Below are 16,783 nucleotides of genomic sequence, written 5' to 3'. Positions count from 1 at the left end.
GAATGGGTATGTACTCATTTCCATTCATGATATGGAGACAGATAATTTGGAAGAAGACTTCTAATGCTGTAGTCTTTCATTGTATTTGCTCATTTACTCTTCTTCCGTTTCAATTTGATTTTGGCCAATGTGGGGACTTTCTTGAGTAAAACCTAAGTACCTCCACTGGGATTCTGTTCTTCTGTATTTAAACAAAAAAAAAAAAAAAAACAAAACCAAAAACAAACAAACAAAAAAAAAGTTAAAAGAAACTGGGTTTTGAAGTTCAGAGATATACAGTTAATTTCTGGGCCAATATAATGGGGCTTTTGATGAAACAGTATTACTGAAACTTCAGCAGAAAGGGATGAAAGGAGAGTGCCAGTGTCCCTTTAAATGTCTCACACAAGTTGCATGAAAGCAGGATTATATCAGTCTCAGGATGCCAAGGTTTTATTTATAAAAATAAATTCTTCCAGAAAATATCCCAAGCTGGTGTCATGTTGTGGAGTGCAAATGGCTCCATTAGCAGTTAGTGGCAGTTGTACATATGTCCATCCATCTGCCTTACGATTTTGTATCTAAGGAAAGGGCTGTGTGTTAGTTACTCATGTAAAAGCCTGCTTTTAACGTGTGTAAAGAAAAGGATTGCAGGCAGTGATGACTAAAAGCACTCATTGCTATAGCCACATTTGTCCCTGGGCAGGATGAATCAGAATTAAGACCAGGCCATAAAATGCATTTAACAGAATAATGGACGTGTCATCTTTCAATTTTTTTTCTTCAGTCAACCCTACAATTTTCATATATAACTAGAGCACCTTACAAATTGGCAAAGGAGCTCTTTTCTTTGAGTGGGTTGGTTTGTTTGTCTTGCACAAGGCACTGAAGTATTCTCACTGGAGTGGGTAAAATGCTGCAAAAAGGCATTTGCATATTCTCACTGCAGTTCTGTTGCAGCTCCTTTTGCCTCTGAGGCTGCTTTTTATTTGCCACAGGTAAAAATTTTGCTTTTGGCAGTGAGTCAAGTGTGAGATGATGCAGATTCAAATCTTAGTGGCACTTTGTGCCAAGTCTCTGCAAGAGCCTAGAATTTATAATACTAAACTACCATTACAACTGTAGGAATAGAAGTACTTGATAAAGAGGGGTTACTGTCATGGGAACATGTTGTTTATTCATTTCTTACTATTCCTCTGTGCAGAAAATTTCAGTCTTCCAGTAGGAGAGGAGAGATACAGATATGTAAGACAGATGCAACTTCAATGTAACACATTGTGAGTAGCAAATGACTACTTTGAAAATGCCTCAAATTCTTCATTGTGTGAAAAATCTTCCTTATTGCCATCTGACAAGCATGCATGGAATTGGGCTTGAAAATATATTCTGATTTCCAATGTTAACTGAGAGAAAAGAGATAAATTTACAGCTAATGTTATTTTCTGTTCCTAATCCAAGCTTTCTGTGCTGACTGGTGTTTGTTCCAGCCACAGACATGAGCCAGTTTGCTGCAAGTTGTGGTTTATTCCCACAAAGTTTTTGTATGTAAATCTCTGATTCAGCTTTGATTCTGCAGTCGTCTTCAAGAGAATATCTGAGCTGGAGCAAAAATTTTAGCTATTGGACAGTCATTATTAATCAAGATAAACTATGTTTTCTTCCAAAGATTTCCCCTCATGCCCTGTGCTTTTTGGAAACATAAAGCTTCTGGGGAAATACCTTGCATACTCTCTTTTAGCAATTTCTATTTATTCAATTCTAAACTGATTTTGCAGTGGTGGAGAAGACAAACAACTCTGTGGAAAGTGTTCTCACCAGTGGTTATCTTGCCTGCATCCTTCCTGTCTGGCATGGCCTTTGTCTTCACTTCTCTAAGCAGAATGGAGTTTGCCTTCATCTCTTACGCCCAGCATTGCCAGATGGAAAACTTCTTTCGTTGTTTACAAAATCTACTTCTTGCCTGGCCATACCTCTCCGGCTGGCTGGCTAATCCAGCTGTTTGTAAGCTTCTCCAAAAAAGTGGAGTTTATCCTGCTTTAGGCAACAAAATGGATAAATCCTCCCTTTTTGCAGGAATACAGGTTACTAACCTGTACTCATGGCAGCTTCATGCAGCTCTGTCCAACCAGGAAGATGGTTCCCTGCTGTTGATCATCTTTTGTGTGGTCTTCCCTTAGAAAAGATCAACAAAACAAAAGAATCTCAAAAGTTCACCCAAGATGATCTGATGCTTCCCCCTCTTATTCTTTCTTAATTGCTCATCCCTATCTGTTGTATCTCTCTTGTAAAAAAAGGAAGAAAATTTAATGTGACGGAATGGACTTCGCTAAATACAGTGTTAAATTTCGTATTGGTACTAAATATAACAATGCCTTCCAGTGAAAGTCTGTAGATTTCTTGATTTTTTCCTGCCTCTGGCCACAATAAAATGTCTGCTACCTGTAGCACTGCAGAACTCCCCTCCATCAGATCAATTCAAAATCGATTCTATTAATCCAAGCCAAATACGATGTAACAGGCAAGCTGCAGATAAAATGTGGAATGAGCATACAGGATCGCCAACTGTGGCACTTAAATGTCACAAGTATGTTCAACTCTCCGCTTGCTCCATCCTCATGACAAAATATTTGGCTGGAATACTTTAAGAAAAGATGTTCTCCTCCCAACCCTAAACGTATTGTTTCTTCATTTCACTTACCAGCAGTGTGAACTAGTTAAAGCTCTTCTAACTGCAGCTGTGATGCTTCACATTGTCATTGATTTCTGTAAAGAAGGTGCTTTGGCTGGTCTGTGCTTCCCATGACTGACCACAGCATCTCCTGGCCATCAAGGAAAGCCTTGATGAAAAGGAGAGGGAACTGGCCAGGGGCTGCATCTTTGTTAATTGACAGAGTTAAAGGGTACATGGTGGCCCCCAGACCACCTAAACTGTAAAATTTGTGCAGATTGGCCTTGCCCTGTCTGGATAGCTGTGAACCTAAAACCCCAAAGAGTGTCTCCAGGTGAGCCCAGAGCAATAGTGGGTTTCGATGAACTGAGAAGCAAGAACTAACCTTGTGGGCTTTCCTTCCTAAAAAGAATTTCCCAGTTCCCAGGGTGGTAGCTGGTTTTGGGTAGGTTTCTGCTCTTCTTGGCAATTTTCCAAGCAGCAGCTTTGAAAGCTCCTCTCCTACTTTTTCAGAGGACCTTTTCTAAAAGTAGTGTACAGACCCAGAAAAAACCCCACAAAAACAGTCCAAAGCCAAGATGATTGTATTCTTCTCAGCACTAGTTAATAATAGTAATAAGAGTATTAGTAATAATAATAATAATAATAATAGTGGTAATTCAGCACTAGTTAATAACAGTGGTAAGTTCAAGTGAATATATGTGCATACTCATCCATTTAAGTTGGAATCTATTTTGCTGGCAACACTTCTGGTAAGACTTCAGAACTTACATCTTTAGACAGAAAAAACAAATTAATTTATTTAAATGTTCATAAGTACAATTGTAACAGCCTTTCTGCATTATTTGTCCCTAATGAGAACAAATTGTCATTGTCATCGTTTCCAGGCAACTACCAAGGAGTACTTAACCTTACATGGGGGTCTCACAAACCACACATTATGCCAGGTAAAGCATGTCTTTGAAAAGAAACTAGCTCAAGAGATCACATCGAAACATTTTATTTAATCTTATTTTTAATTAGTTCTTTTTTCTTATTTTCAGGGCAATTATTTTTCTGTCAAATACTTGCTTTCCTTTAACTAGGAAAGTCAAATAAAACATGATTTTCACATTCTATTTTTAATATTTAAAAAGCCAAGAAGTACTCTGGGCTACAGTGGTTACTGTGGGGTCATTTGGAAAGATTTTGACAGCTTGAGAGTGTTCTTGATGAAAATGGGAAGAGCCAGTAAGAGAAGTATGATGGGCAGTTTTAGAGGCTTCCACAGAGACTGGAGCCTCATTATGCATCATGCATACTGCAAATGCCCATCTCTTTTAACAGACTACAGCCTGAATAAATAAGAAATTGATGGAGAAATGAGGGTACAGTAATGAGTGGCACAATGTGCAACAGGGGACTCTCCACCCAAGTCCCAAACAGCATCTCATGAACTGAGGGAGGTGTCAAAAATTAATCCAGTCTGCCAGTGACCAAAATTGTTTTTCACTTATTAAGTGAAAAAACATATATATGGCATTGAACTTTACTGTGCTTCGCATCTGGCAGCATCTTAAACCAATTTTTGTGCTTATATTAGAATTTGATCATCACCACATTTTCTATCCACACTTCTGAATGGTGCTTGATGACTAAATTGGCAAATAACTGGAATCTTTCTGTGGCAATTCACTAAAGTTTACATTTTCTCATCACAACACTGTTCACTTCAAAAGCTCTTATTACTTGGTGTAAAGAGCAGATTAAGCTATAAAATAGAATGCAATGAACAAACCCTATCTGCTTTTTGCAACCACAGTCTGAGGAGTCCAAGGTCCAGTATGCTTTCTTACCCAGTTCCCTCAGCCTCCAGGGAATGTAGAGGAAAAGTGGATAAAGGTTCATGAGAAGATATTCTTATTGGTAGTCATGGATAAGTTATAATAAGTGATGTGCTTTTCTAGCAAGAGAAAAATTTCTAATGGAAACCAGTTTACCAACTCTAAAGACAAAGCAGTGCTGCTCTCTTGACCTGTGCAGAGATGGACTTTAATGTCTTATCTTTGCCAGTACACAGCTGAAATTCTTTTTTCTTCTAGCAAAAGAAAGCCATGTAAGGCCTGCATGGTATAGCCTAAATTGAGAAAGAGATTTGTCACTTTTTTGACAATAATTCACGTAGACTCCAAGACAGATGTACTTCTGAGCAGTGACTCCGTGAACAATAAGGCGAACACTCTTGGCTACCTACCAGCCCATCCATCTTTTTAAATCATGTCAGCAGGCTTCAAATTGTTCACTAAGCTTTATTGTTTCATAGAGAAGGAAATAATTTGTGGTGAAATACACTGGGCCATTGAACTTTGCAATTGTTTATTACTTGGTCTTGATTTCTTGCACATTGCTGCTTCATCATTTACCTATCATTTGTTTTGGATGACATGGTTTATCCTCTCTTCAAAACTGTCTGGATTGCATAGGTAAATTTGTAAACTGAACTGCTTAGGCCTTCTGCTTGTAATAGCATTCACCCACTGTTTGTAAAATCTGCAATAGTGCTGTGTGTGCGATATTGTTGTAGGCAAGGTGTGAGTTCTTTCTTCTATCAAGAAAAAACAGGTTTAGGCAGCCTGATGTGAAGCTCACTGGCTTTTGTTTGAACTGGAAGACTGATGAACAGGCTTCCTGGAAAGTGAGAAGCTACAGGCAGCATAGCAGATGGATACAAAGTGGCTGAAGTGGCAAGTAAAGTAGGCTTTGTGCCATAAGTGACATCTTACGGTATAAGAACTACTCAGATAGGGGTCATTTCTGTGTCAGGAGGGAGAGAGAGGTGACTGCATCTGCGCTAAGTCTGCTGTAATTTCTGTTGTTATTGCTGTTATAAATGGGTGTCCTAATTAGAACTGAGGGAATTTATGGGCAGATATGAAAATGTGGTTACTATAGTTACCAGGTGCTCCAGCTCAGTCAGGAAATGTGGCTAATATAATGATAGCCCAAGGGTAAACACATGAGGTAAATGATGAACAAGCCCCCCTGCTTCAGGAGAAAATATTTTTCTTCACACTTTTTTTGGTGGTTTATTTGCCAAACTAACATCTACCACTACAATTCCTTTTCTGTCCTTCCCTTTCTTGTAATGGGCTGGTTTTGGCTAGACTATAAAGAGTTTTGGGCAGAAGAAGGTTCAGAATGAAGCAGCATTTAGAGGAAGGATAAAGATCTATTTACCTGTCTGTCAAAGCTCTCTGCTAACATCCCTGCCCAGTCCTCTGTACATAGGGTGGACAGCAAGAGGAGCTATGTGTATTTTCCCAAGTTCAGAAAGAGAACTTTTCTTGTTCTTGGTTTGTTTTTTTTTTTTTTTTCCTTGAGCCTAATTTCAGCAGTGACCCTTGATCTTGTGACAGCCTGTGGACAGGGAAGGAGGAGAAAGGCAGGGAGACACCGCTAGGGAGAATCCCATGAGAAAAATGGCATCTCAGAGGGACCAACCCCACAGGAGTGGCTGGAGCAGGCTCTTGCTTGGTGCTGCCTACAGTCGGGGCCTCCGTAGGTTGTTCCATTTGTTACAAAGAAAAGGAGAATAGTGAAGTCAGACTAATTTCTGCTGCAGTTTCTCTGGAGTCAACAAGATGTCACTACTGATTGTTTTGACATAGATTTTTGGGTCCTGAGTAATTACCTGTCCTTTTAGAAAAAGAAAACACATGAGGAGACAGAAAATAAGAACAGCTGCAGCTAAGGGAGCTGATTCCCATCACCTTAAACAGTGCTGACCATGAGTGGTTCTCTGGTTTTGGAGGGGGCGTGCAAGAGGAGAAAAAAGCCTGAAGGATCTATATCCTGCTCAACCAGAGATAAACTGCAACTATGCTTATCAGTATCCAGCATGTTGCCTGATGTTACTGGTTGATGGAGACTAAATAATTATTGCTCTGTGATTCCTTTGCTCTCTGTGACTGTAGGGCTGGACTCCAGTGACCTACACAAAAGCAGAGCCACAGCTGCAGCAATGAGAAGGTCAGTGTAAGGACTGTCATTGGCCATACAAGTTCCAGATTCTTTCTAGGGATTGCTGCAGGCTGATGAGCACACACTTTGAAGCTGGAGAACTCTGAACATTGCCTATCCAGTTTCATCTCAGATACCTTGCTGAAGTGCCTTAATCAGACACCATGACCTCATTCTTGAGCCTTAGAGAGAAACAGGAACTCCAGAGCAGCTGGTTTCCTGTATCCTGGCATTCTGCCTCTCCCTTAGCAAAAAATGTAAAAAGGCTCTGAGTGTGATTGCCTCAGACAGGGTCTTAGTCACAGTCGTTGTCATGATGAACTTGACCATCCTGAATTGTTTAAATTACTTTGGATGATGAATTTTGTCCATTAGCAAGAAGGTGATATACCAGCTCTGTCACTGGCCTTCCCACAGGAGGATTTAAATGTGCTGAGGTGCAGTGTCTGGGCTTCAACATTAGTGGTGGTTTATAAAATGAAGCAAAGTGCACATGAAAACACATCCAGTTAGGCAGTGTCTCCTCTCTACCCAGAGCTTTTTGGAGTGCTGTGCCAGTGCCAAATACAGTTGAATCAGGTTCTCAATGAAAGTAACCAGGCAGAAATTGCACATGGATCTATGTACGCACATGAGGTTCTGCTTTGCTGCAGGCTACAGGCATCACTGTGGCTGCACAGGGCTCATCTGCCACCACCTGCACTCCTGCGCAGAGGAGGATACTGAGCTCTTCCTCTTGGAAGGTGGTCCTTCGCTGAGTGTCCTGGTGAATGAGTGGAAACTTCATGGCCTTCTGTTATAGTCTAGCTGCTCTTCCCTCTCATCTGCTGTTTGAAATGAGACACAGGTTGCCCTCTGAAGCTTGTCCTTCCTGCATTAGGCTTACAGCCTCGTCCAAACAAAAGAAAAAAATACCTAGAAAAAAAGGCTTTCCAAATGGCTAGGAAAGGAGGGAGAGAGCAGTTTACATAAGCAGTAGTGATGAGAATGAGGTTGCTTATATTTTCCTTGGGATACAAAAGATACCACTGAAATTAAAAAGCCTTTAAAGATGTGTGCTGTTTTAGTATTACTTAGACTACTGCTCTGCCCTAGCATAGCATATTTCCCTCTTTTTGACTTTAGAAGCTGAAGAAAGCTTCAGTGCCCTGGGAGTTTGTCAGCATGGCATTTCTGGGCTGCGCAGTCATAGCCTGGATGAGACACAAAGGAACAGACACCATTAATCCATGTGTTTCCCTGATCAGTGAAAGTCTTCCAAGCAGACCTTCAAGATTTGTCTTCTCTGGGCCTGTTTTTTGTTTGATCTCTCTGTGGTTTAGGAGAGTGAGAATCCATCCTACCCACTCTTCTGTCTCTTCTGGGTACCTCCTACACTCTCTATTAGTCAAGAGCTTCATAGCTTATATGTGCATTCAAATTTTTCGTCAGGTTTAAAAATGTTGCATTTTCCCCCATACCCAGACTAAAGGAATTTTGAGTCTACTTGTTTACATTGGGTTTCAATTTTGCAAAGTGTTAACATTGACTCTTTTGAACTTTTTAGTATCTTGAATGTAAATGAATTCAGCAGCAACATTGATAAGTTTTGCAGGATGGATAGTGAGGGGACAAAATTCTTTAAAAATGCTCAAATAGAGAAACTGTGCTTGGCCACAGGAATTCTCAGTGATCCATGCCCTTGTGACAGCACCGGAGAAATCCCATCTTCCTCACCTCATTAAGACCAAGGGCAACTGCTGTGTGCTGAATCTCTGAAAAAATGTGAAACTCGATGCTTCAGACCTGCCTTTCTTTATGAAGGTGATTACATAGGCTTCCTCCCTCCATGAATTAATAGTGTTAGAGATACTCTACTCACAAAGCTGGTTTTCTTTTTGCTGCAAAGAATACAGCACACAGCCTTTGCCTAGTGATAAGCCTCTCCCTAATTGCCTAGGTTGGTTCCACTGTTTGAATTTTGGATTGGGCAGGTGGCTTGAGCCAATTTTTTATGCTTTGATGTTTTAGCACGGCCCAGCTGCCAGGCTGGGTGAGCTGTGAAAACACTCTTCTATAGGGCTTGGCTATTTATCTTAGCCACATCTTTAATGCCAAAACTGTCCAGGAGCATCTAGCTCTCCTGTGGTCTATCAGCCTTGAAATAGTGCCATGGCTCAGACTGAAGAGCCAACAGAAGCACTTTTCTTCTGTACCATTTCTATACATTTGCTCTTGCAGAATTTTTTTGGAAAGGCAGTTTAAATGTCAGCCTGAACAGCATTCTGTCTATTTTTCCCTTTGGACGACAAAACCCAAGAACCCTTCAGTTTTTCAGGACACAGAAAATGTGCTTTTTCTCTGATAGCTGAATTGGTATTATAATACTGTGGGAAGAGCTTACTATTAGAAGTCAGTAAGACAGATTTGCAGCCTGACAAGTTTTCTGGATTGTCCTGGAGTGCAGGCTGACAAGCCTGATCACCGAGATTGGATAAATACATACCTCATTTTCACACCTCATGTTAGCACCAGGATAAACAAGACCAATTTTGAAAGGCAGTAGAGCTAGCTGGAAAGTGAACTCCCAGGTCTAAAAGTGTTGAAATCTCAACACCTACTGTCACTTGACTTCAGCCAGAGATAGGACACTGCAAAGTCCTCCCTCACATCTCCTAACATCTGCTTTTTCCCATGTTTTTTGGGCCACATGGATTCTTCAGCTGGAAGATGGAATTCCTATTGAGAGGTGTTTTCAGAATCTAGCTAGTTCGTGCTGCAGATGTACTAAAGATCAGTAATTAAGCTCCTTTGAGAAAGGCAGTCAGATGTCAAGTGAGTGAAAGCCCGTATTGGTCCCACCAGAATAACACCCTGATTGCAGTGAAGCGACATTGTACAGCAGCATCATGACAATAAGAAAACTTACATTTTTTGAGACCTAAGTGAAGCCAGCCAACAGGGTGGAACTATGCAGGAATACAAATTTTCAGTTGCTTCTCATTGAATAATGACTTGCTTTCAGGAGAGATTATAAAAAAACCCAAGAGAAAACATCTTAATAGTATATATCACCTGTGACAATGCAATAACTATGAAGTAATGCATTTGCATGAACTATGAAATCAGGCATTCACCTATGGGTGCATCAGAGAATTTCTCCTGAAACATATCAAAATATTTCACTTTCTGTTTGATAAGATTAATGACTGCTTAGAGCTCTCTGTAAGCAATAGCCAGTGGTGGCTGCCTCTATATCAGGTTGTGCAGTTATTCCTTTGAACCACAAACCAGAAAACCTTCTCCTATGTGTGCAAAACAGATTAAAATTCAGCAATATAGAGGCACCTAGAACATGATAGCAGACAAAACAGCAGCATCTCTGTAAAATATTAGCCACCTCACTTGGAAATGGAGAAACTGGGAAAGGACTGGTAACTACCATCTGTAGAGATTACTTTTTCAGGTACAGGTGTGTTTTGGGGTAGCTTCATGTATGTGATAAAAGGGTAGGACAGTATGGGACGGTGATCCTTAAAGAATGGGACAGCTTTTCAGTGTTTCAAGTTGGAGAAAGTAAGTGGTGGATGGCATGTGAAGAAGTGGGCACTGTCAGGGCTGCCATCAGCTGTGGGCAACATCTGCGCTCGTAGATTAAACAGTAGCAGAGAGCAGGTTTTGGTTCTCAGGCCAGCTGGCAGGACTTGACCTTGTCCACACTGTTAAACTCCTTCAGCTGAGCTGCATGCCCACATGGAAACTGCCTGTTGGACATAGTTCCTGGGTTGTGCTAATGGCAGAATTTGGGAAATGCTCTGTTGGCACAGGCAGCAGCAAGCTGCAGCTGATCAGCAGATGTAGTGTAGCTGACTGTCAGGCTCCTGAGCACAGAAGTGGTGTCTGGCATGGAGCATTTGACTTGTGCATCTCCAGCCCTTCTGTCTATCCCTGGATTCTTGTATTTACAGTCTGTTGTTTCAGAGGTTAGAATTTTCATACATGCAGAAATTTGGTGAGATGCAAGAAGCACTTAACGTCTGAAAGTGCCTTAAACTCTTCCCTGACTTTCTGAACCTGATTCAGACAAATCCTCATTAGCCCTATTAATGACATGAGATGCCACTGAAGCCCTGAATTTGGTTTGCAGTAGTGACAACTCCTGTTCTGTGAGTCAGACTTGTGTCACTAAGCTGTGACCCTCTGGAGCTGGCAGTCCCTCTGCCATTGGGAGAGGCTAAGTGCTTTAGGAAATATAACAGGTAGTATGGAATAGCATCATCAAGCAGATGGGTTTCTGGCTGCCCCAGTCAAACAGTTGTCTTTCAAGACATGTCCTAGATTTTAACCTACTGAACAAGAACACAACAAATCAAGTGGAAAACGCACGGTTCACTGCTCTCAGTTTTGATAGCATCAGGAAGGTCAGTCAAAGATTAATGGGTGTAACTGTTTTCTAAGCCTATCTATAATGCTTTTAGCTTGGTTTCCAAAGGAAATAGGGTGTATGTAGTAATCCTCTTCTGGCTTTTTTTTTGCCTTCCCAGTCATTCTTAACCTGAACAAATATGACAAGTATGTCAATTCTTACAAGTTTTGTCTATCCAAGTATAGGAGAGAGTCTGTCAGTGAAGAAAGATGGTACTTAAGCTCAGGGAAAGACGAGCAGGGATTGCACAAGAAAGAGCAGTTCTATAAACACCACAGCTGAGGGAAGAGCTGCTTCATCATGGAAGATCTCCATCAGAGGAGATCTGTAATAAAATAGGGCTCGAAAACTGTCTTTTGGTCACTCTCCATCACATCTTAGTCTTTTTTTCAGGGTAAACTTTGCAAATGGGACAAGGTCAATAAAAGCTGGTTGGGAAGGTGGGGCTGGTGTTTGCAACCCTGCCTTGGTAGATAAGAGCAGTAGTTGCTTGGAAAGGAGGGTGATATGATCTGGCTTTGCTACCTAGAAAGACCACTGCTGCACGAGCTGCAAAGAGATCCAGCTGCCTGGCCCTGCAAAATGCCATGTGCTCAGAAATCTGTGCACAGTGCAACTCGTTCATAGTAGTAGCAGACAAGAACAAATAGGTATGCTTTGCCTGGAGTGAGAGATGTTCATACAGAGTTTTTTGAACGTGCCCTGTCATTTCTGTGACTTTTTGTGTTTAATTTCAAATAAGAGCCTAAATGCAAGGCTGGGGTTATAGAATTTTTCTAAATTTTTTCTACATTTTCTCTTCCTTTGTTTCTTTCTGCATATGTCTTAGCTGTTCCACTGCCTCCTAACCACCTTCTACTTCTTTTTCTGTGAATCCCATTGCTGCTCACTTTGTATTTTTTCTCCCCTCCCTTCCTCCCCATTACTTTGTTATTCCAGATAAGACTCATTTATCTGTTTTCAGCCTTCTCACTCCATTTAACTCTTGCCTGAGACTGTTCCTTTCCTTCCCCCACCCTGCTCTGTATTTTGTCATCTTTGTCTCTGCTGATTCTGCCAGAATTCAAGCACCATGACTCAGGTGGACAGCAGATGTCCCTGGGCACTGAAGAGACCCTTCATTCAATGGTGACTAAAGACAAGCTTGAGCATCTATATTCTGGTTAAAACAGTGTTGCATCTTTCCCCATCATGGCCTGACTTTCCTGCAGCCCTGAGGGGGGTGGAGAATTGGGTGTCACTAGGATTAGTTGTCTCAAACTGGGAACAGCAGAGCTGAACTCTGTTGGAGCGCATTGCTACCCAGCGTCATCTGACAAAAACCATGTGTGTTTGCAGTAGGCTGAACCCAGGAATGCTAATGGTGCTTCCATCCACCAGACGCAGTGGAAATGAGCACTTGCTCTCAGCTATTTCAGCTTGCTATTATTTTGGACCACTGCCTGTGAAAGAAGTTCAAGCCAAATTGAACACAAATCACCTAGAGCTGTGTGTGAAAGGCCTTGGATAAATTAGCAGTAGAGCCTCTAGCCTCACACAGCTTAAGTGAGCCATCATTGCATATCTGCCCCTAAATGCTCCTCCTACCTCCATGTTGCTGCACATTTGAGAGCACACAGCCTTGGCAAGGCTGGCTTGCCACCCTACACGCAAACACTGCCTGTATGGATTGCCATCCTCTGTGGCACTTGGTAAGCAAGCAGAGAAACTGCTGAAAACTAACAGGATTTGCAACAGTGGGGAATGATGTTTGTTCTGTCGCCAGCAGCACACAGGTAGCGATGGGGAGTCCCTTCTGCATCGTCCTCCCTGTGAGCTTTCTCCTTCACACCCAAGGAAGGCTCATTCTGCTGGTTACTCATCAGCAGTTGCAGCAGGGCTCTGAAATTCCAGGCATCAGCCATAAGGACTCCATTTCAACCCACTTCTGGAGGGGGAGTTTGGAGGGGCACAGTAAAAAGTGATGCAGGAGCTTGCACGGGAAATGTTAGAGGACCACTTGGCTTCCATTCCAGACCCTGGAGCTGTGTGGCTTTGTGTGTCTGTCAGTAATCAGGAGTGGGAAAGAGACTCTTCTCTCTAATTGTCCCTCTAATTTTCTTTAATTGAGGAAATGGCTCTTTTTGTGGACATGTCTCTCCATTGGGCAGGTTAATGCTATGAAGGGCTGCTTTGGGCATCTTGTGCAGTGCTTGAATGAATGGGAGGAAAAGTGCCTCTGGCTGCATGGCATTTATTCATTGCCTCCTCCTTGAGAGGGAGGTTAGTGTATCACAGCATGATTAAGGGTGAGAGAATCTTACCCTAAATCAGAGAAAGATTGGGAAGAAATTAAAATTTACTTCCTCAGGCCACATATATTTTTTTTTTTCTCACTGCTGTCTTTCCTCCATCACAGAGCTCTAGCATTGTTGGCACGTACAGTCTAATGGGTACACCAGGGCTAGCAGCGTGATGGATTTCAGTGTCACAGAGAGAGTACTGAGTGAAGCACATAGGGAAAAAAAAAGACAAAAGGAAAGATCCTTGGATTTCATTGCACAAATAAATGTCAGAATGAAACAGGTCTGACATGACTTCAGCTCCCTGTAACCCAAAGTCAATCACACTGAAATGCTCATATAAGCAAGAAATACTGTATTGCTCTGGTGCAGGTGAAATATTGGGTCTAGAACAAACCTTTTTGACCACTTAAATGCTGCTTAAAACTTGAGAATAAACTTAGCAGCCCTTCAGTAGAAGCTGGAACTCTTCACCCAACCTTTTAGCAAGGGTAATTAGTACTGCAGTTTGTCAAGCCTTGGTTGGAGGGGTGATGCTGAGCTGTGGGACCCCAACTAAAGCTTTCCTCATCCCCTTTAAGTGCTGTGCATTGAACACAAGAGGTGTGTGTCTCACACTGCGCCATCACCCATCTTCAGCCTAATTTTTTGTGCAACGCAGGTCCATATTTCCCTGGAGAGCCCAGGTGTCTTACAGCTAGGACCTCAGAGAAAAAGAGCAGAACATCTCTCAAAGGAAAGGCAAATGTGACTTGGCACCTCTGTGTGTTGCTGGTTGAAATGGAGGTAAGGGCATGGTTGTAGAATTTAGCAATGTGTTGCAAACTCAGGTCATAAACATGTCCACCTCCAGATGGGCTGTTTGCACTGCTGCTGTGTGACAGCAGCTCAGGTCAGCCCTTCTCAGTAAAGATTTAGCCTGCACTTACTTGACTCAGGATACCAGCTATTGCTGTTTAATGGCATCTACTGGGAATCCAGGAAGTAGAGAAAGGCTGGGTTTGCTTTGGTTCATCCTTTTTCCTCACCACTTTCCTCCACAGGCAGGCTCTCATATCATTTGGAGCAAAACACTGGCTCTTCAAGGTAAATGAAAAAAAGCAACATTTAGAAGTATGAAAAGTCTTTCTTTGCTGAATAAGTACCCTCTAAGACCCACCAAAAGTATTTTTGAGATTTTAATCACAAAATCAGAGAATATTTGAGTTGAAAGGGACCCACTAGGGTAATCAAATTCCAACTCCTAGCCCTGCACAGGACAACCCAGGAATCACACCATGTACCTGAGACCATTGTCCAAAGGCTTCTTGAACTCTGTCAGGCTTGGTGCTGTGAGCACTTCCCTGTGGACTGTTCCAGTGTTCAGTCACCCTCTGGGTGAAGAACCTTTTCCTAATATCAAACCTAAACCTCCCCAGACACAGCTTCAGGCCATTCCCTCGGGTTCTGTCACTGGCCATCACAGAGAAGAGATGAGTGTCTGCCCCTCCCCTTCCCCTCACAAGGAAGTTGTAACTGCAGTGAGGTGTCCCCTCAATCTCCTCTTCTCCAGGCTGAACAAACCACTGACCTCAGCCAATCCTTGTCACCCTCAGACCTTTCATCATCTTTTTTCCCCTCCTTTGGATACTGTCTGATAGCTCAATATCTTTCTTACACTGGTGGCACCCAGACCTGCCCCCAGCACTGGAGGTGAGGCTGCCCCAGTGCAGAGCAGAGCAGGACAATCCTCTCCCTTGCCCAGCTGGCAATGCTGTGCCTGGTGCCCCCCAGGACATATCAAGGTTGGAAGAGACCTTTAAGATCAAGTCCAACTGTGCCCCCAGCACTGCCACTGTAGCCCTTAAACCACTGAACCACATCACTCAGTGCCAGATCCAGACACCTCTTAAACACCTCCCTGCAAGGCCTCTCTGCCTTTTAGTTATAATATTGCTTGTTACAGCACAATCTCTTGTGCTTGTAGAGTCTTTCCACAAGCTGCAAAAAGCACAAAGCAGCAAAATATTCACTAAGTATCCTGGCAAAGGGTACACTTGTGATCAGGTCTAGATAGCAAAGATATTTTCTTCCTTCATTTGTTCCTCCATTTCTGCAGGCACTACAAGGTGGCTTAGCACATCCACTGTTGTCTGGAAATAGTCTAATCTTTGTTTGCAAAAATGATAGCTTAAAACCAGAAACCAGCCTAAGAGGCCTCATATCAGTTGAACAAATAATCCTGACTGTTTCCATGTCTCCTGCAAGGTTTTTCTTATTTAAAATAATAATAATAATAATAATAATAATAATAATAATAAAGCTGAAAGCAAGAACTGAATCTTTGTGTAACCCAGTGAGGGCACAGACAATAAAACTGCTTTGTATGCGTCCCTCTCTTACCCTTATCTTTCTTCAAGGTATCAAAAAAAAAGAGGAAAGCAATAAAACCAAATACTTTATAGACCATATAATGTAACACAACATCATGGTGCTGTTTCTCTCACTGAAGCCAGGCTGCAATGTAAGGTGAGGGCTGGGTCCTGTACATAGCTTTTGAGCAGCTACTTGAGAATTTGGTTTAGTTAATGTGGTACAGATGTCTGGAGTTATGTGCATGGTAATGCCCTTGGGAGTTGTTTCATATAGAATACTACAGTATAAAATCAGGTCATTAACCATTTGGGATGGAAATCCCAGCTCTTAAGTGTCATTAGTACAAAACCTTAATGTAGAACAAAACGGTATGAATAACATGGTTTGGTTTGCTTGTTTTTTCCTTTTGGTTTACAGGACAAAAACAGGAAACAAGGTAATCAAAACCTCTGGTGGTTGTTATTGGAAGAAAAGACAACCCCAGGGTGTTGAAAGAACTTTATTTGACCTAAATAACTGATTTTTTTTAGTTTTAAACATATCATTTATCTCAAAATTGAAAATCCTTGACTCCTCAAATATGCCTTAAAAAAATGGGCACTTGCAGAACTCACTCTTATCTTCTTACCCCTGACTCTAGTTTCAGTCAACATCACCATGAATTTGCCATGTTGACTGTATGGGACACCTGAGAGGGCCTGGCATTTTTAGGAAAAGTATGGCATATCACAGAAGGCATCCTTTCAAAACAGCTTGTGATCACCTAGTTATACTTTTGAAGTAATTATCCTCTCAGTTTCTTTGACTGTACACTTATTCTTCTTCTTGTTTCCTTTGGAAGATAAATATCTATTAATAACATGTACACACTATATGGGGACAGAGCAATGGCTTCCTGTGAGGTCTTGAAATCCTTCATAAAGTGCCCTCAAGCTGTCTGCTGTGTTATTCTTTGCTATCTGTGACATCATTACTGCTTAATTCCTGGATGCCTTAAACGTGGCACTCTGGGACATGAGAGGTGAGAGGATATTTCATGCTATTCTGGAAGCTGTTTCGGTATAAAAAGAAATGGGCCAGATTTACCCATTTCCA

The 16,783-nt window shown here is 41.8% G+C and overlaps 1 long non-coding RNA gene across 2 annotated transcripts in view; it reads left to right on the top strand.

Moving 5' to 3' along the window:
* Positions 1-14,000: 14,000 nt before the first annotated feature.
* LOC125326514 overlaps positions 14,001-16,783 on the top strand; it is a 316,424-nt gene continuing 313,641 nt past the window's right edge. For both annotated transcript variants that reach the window (XR_007203871.1, XR_007203870.1), the window contains exon 1: positions 14,001-14,119. This is a non-coding gene — a long non-coding RNA (uncharacterized LOC125326514). The remainder of the gene's footprint in view (positions 14,120-16,783) is intronic.

This window comes from Corvus hawaiiensis, chromosome 5 (assembly GCF_020740725.1).
Source record: "Corvus hawaiiensis isolate bCorHaw1 chromosome 5, bCorHaw1.pri.cur, whole genome shotgun sequence".
NCBI lineage: Eukaryota > Metazoa > Chordata > Aves > Passeriformes > Corvidae > Corvus > Corvus hawaiiensis.
The sequence above is the reverse complement of the archived record's forward strand: the minus strand, read 5'-3'. Positions and strand labels throughout refer to the sequence as shown.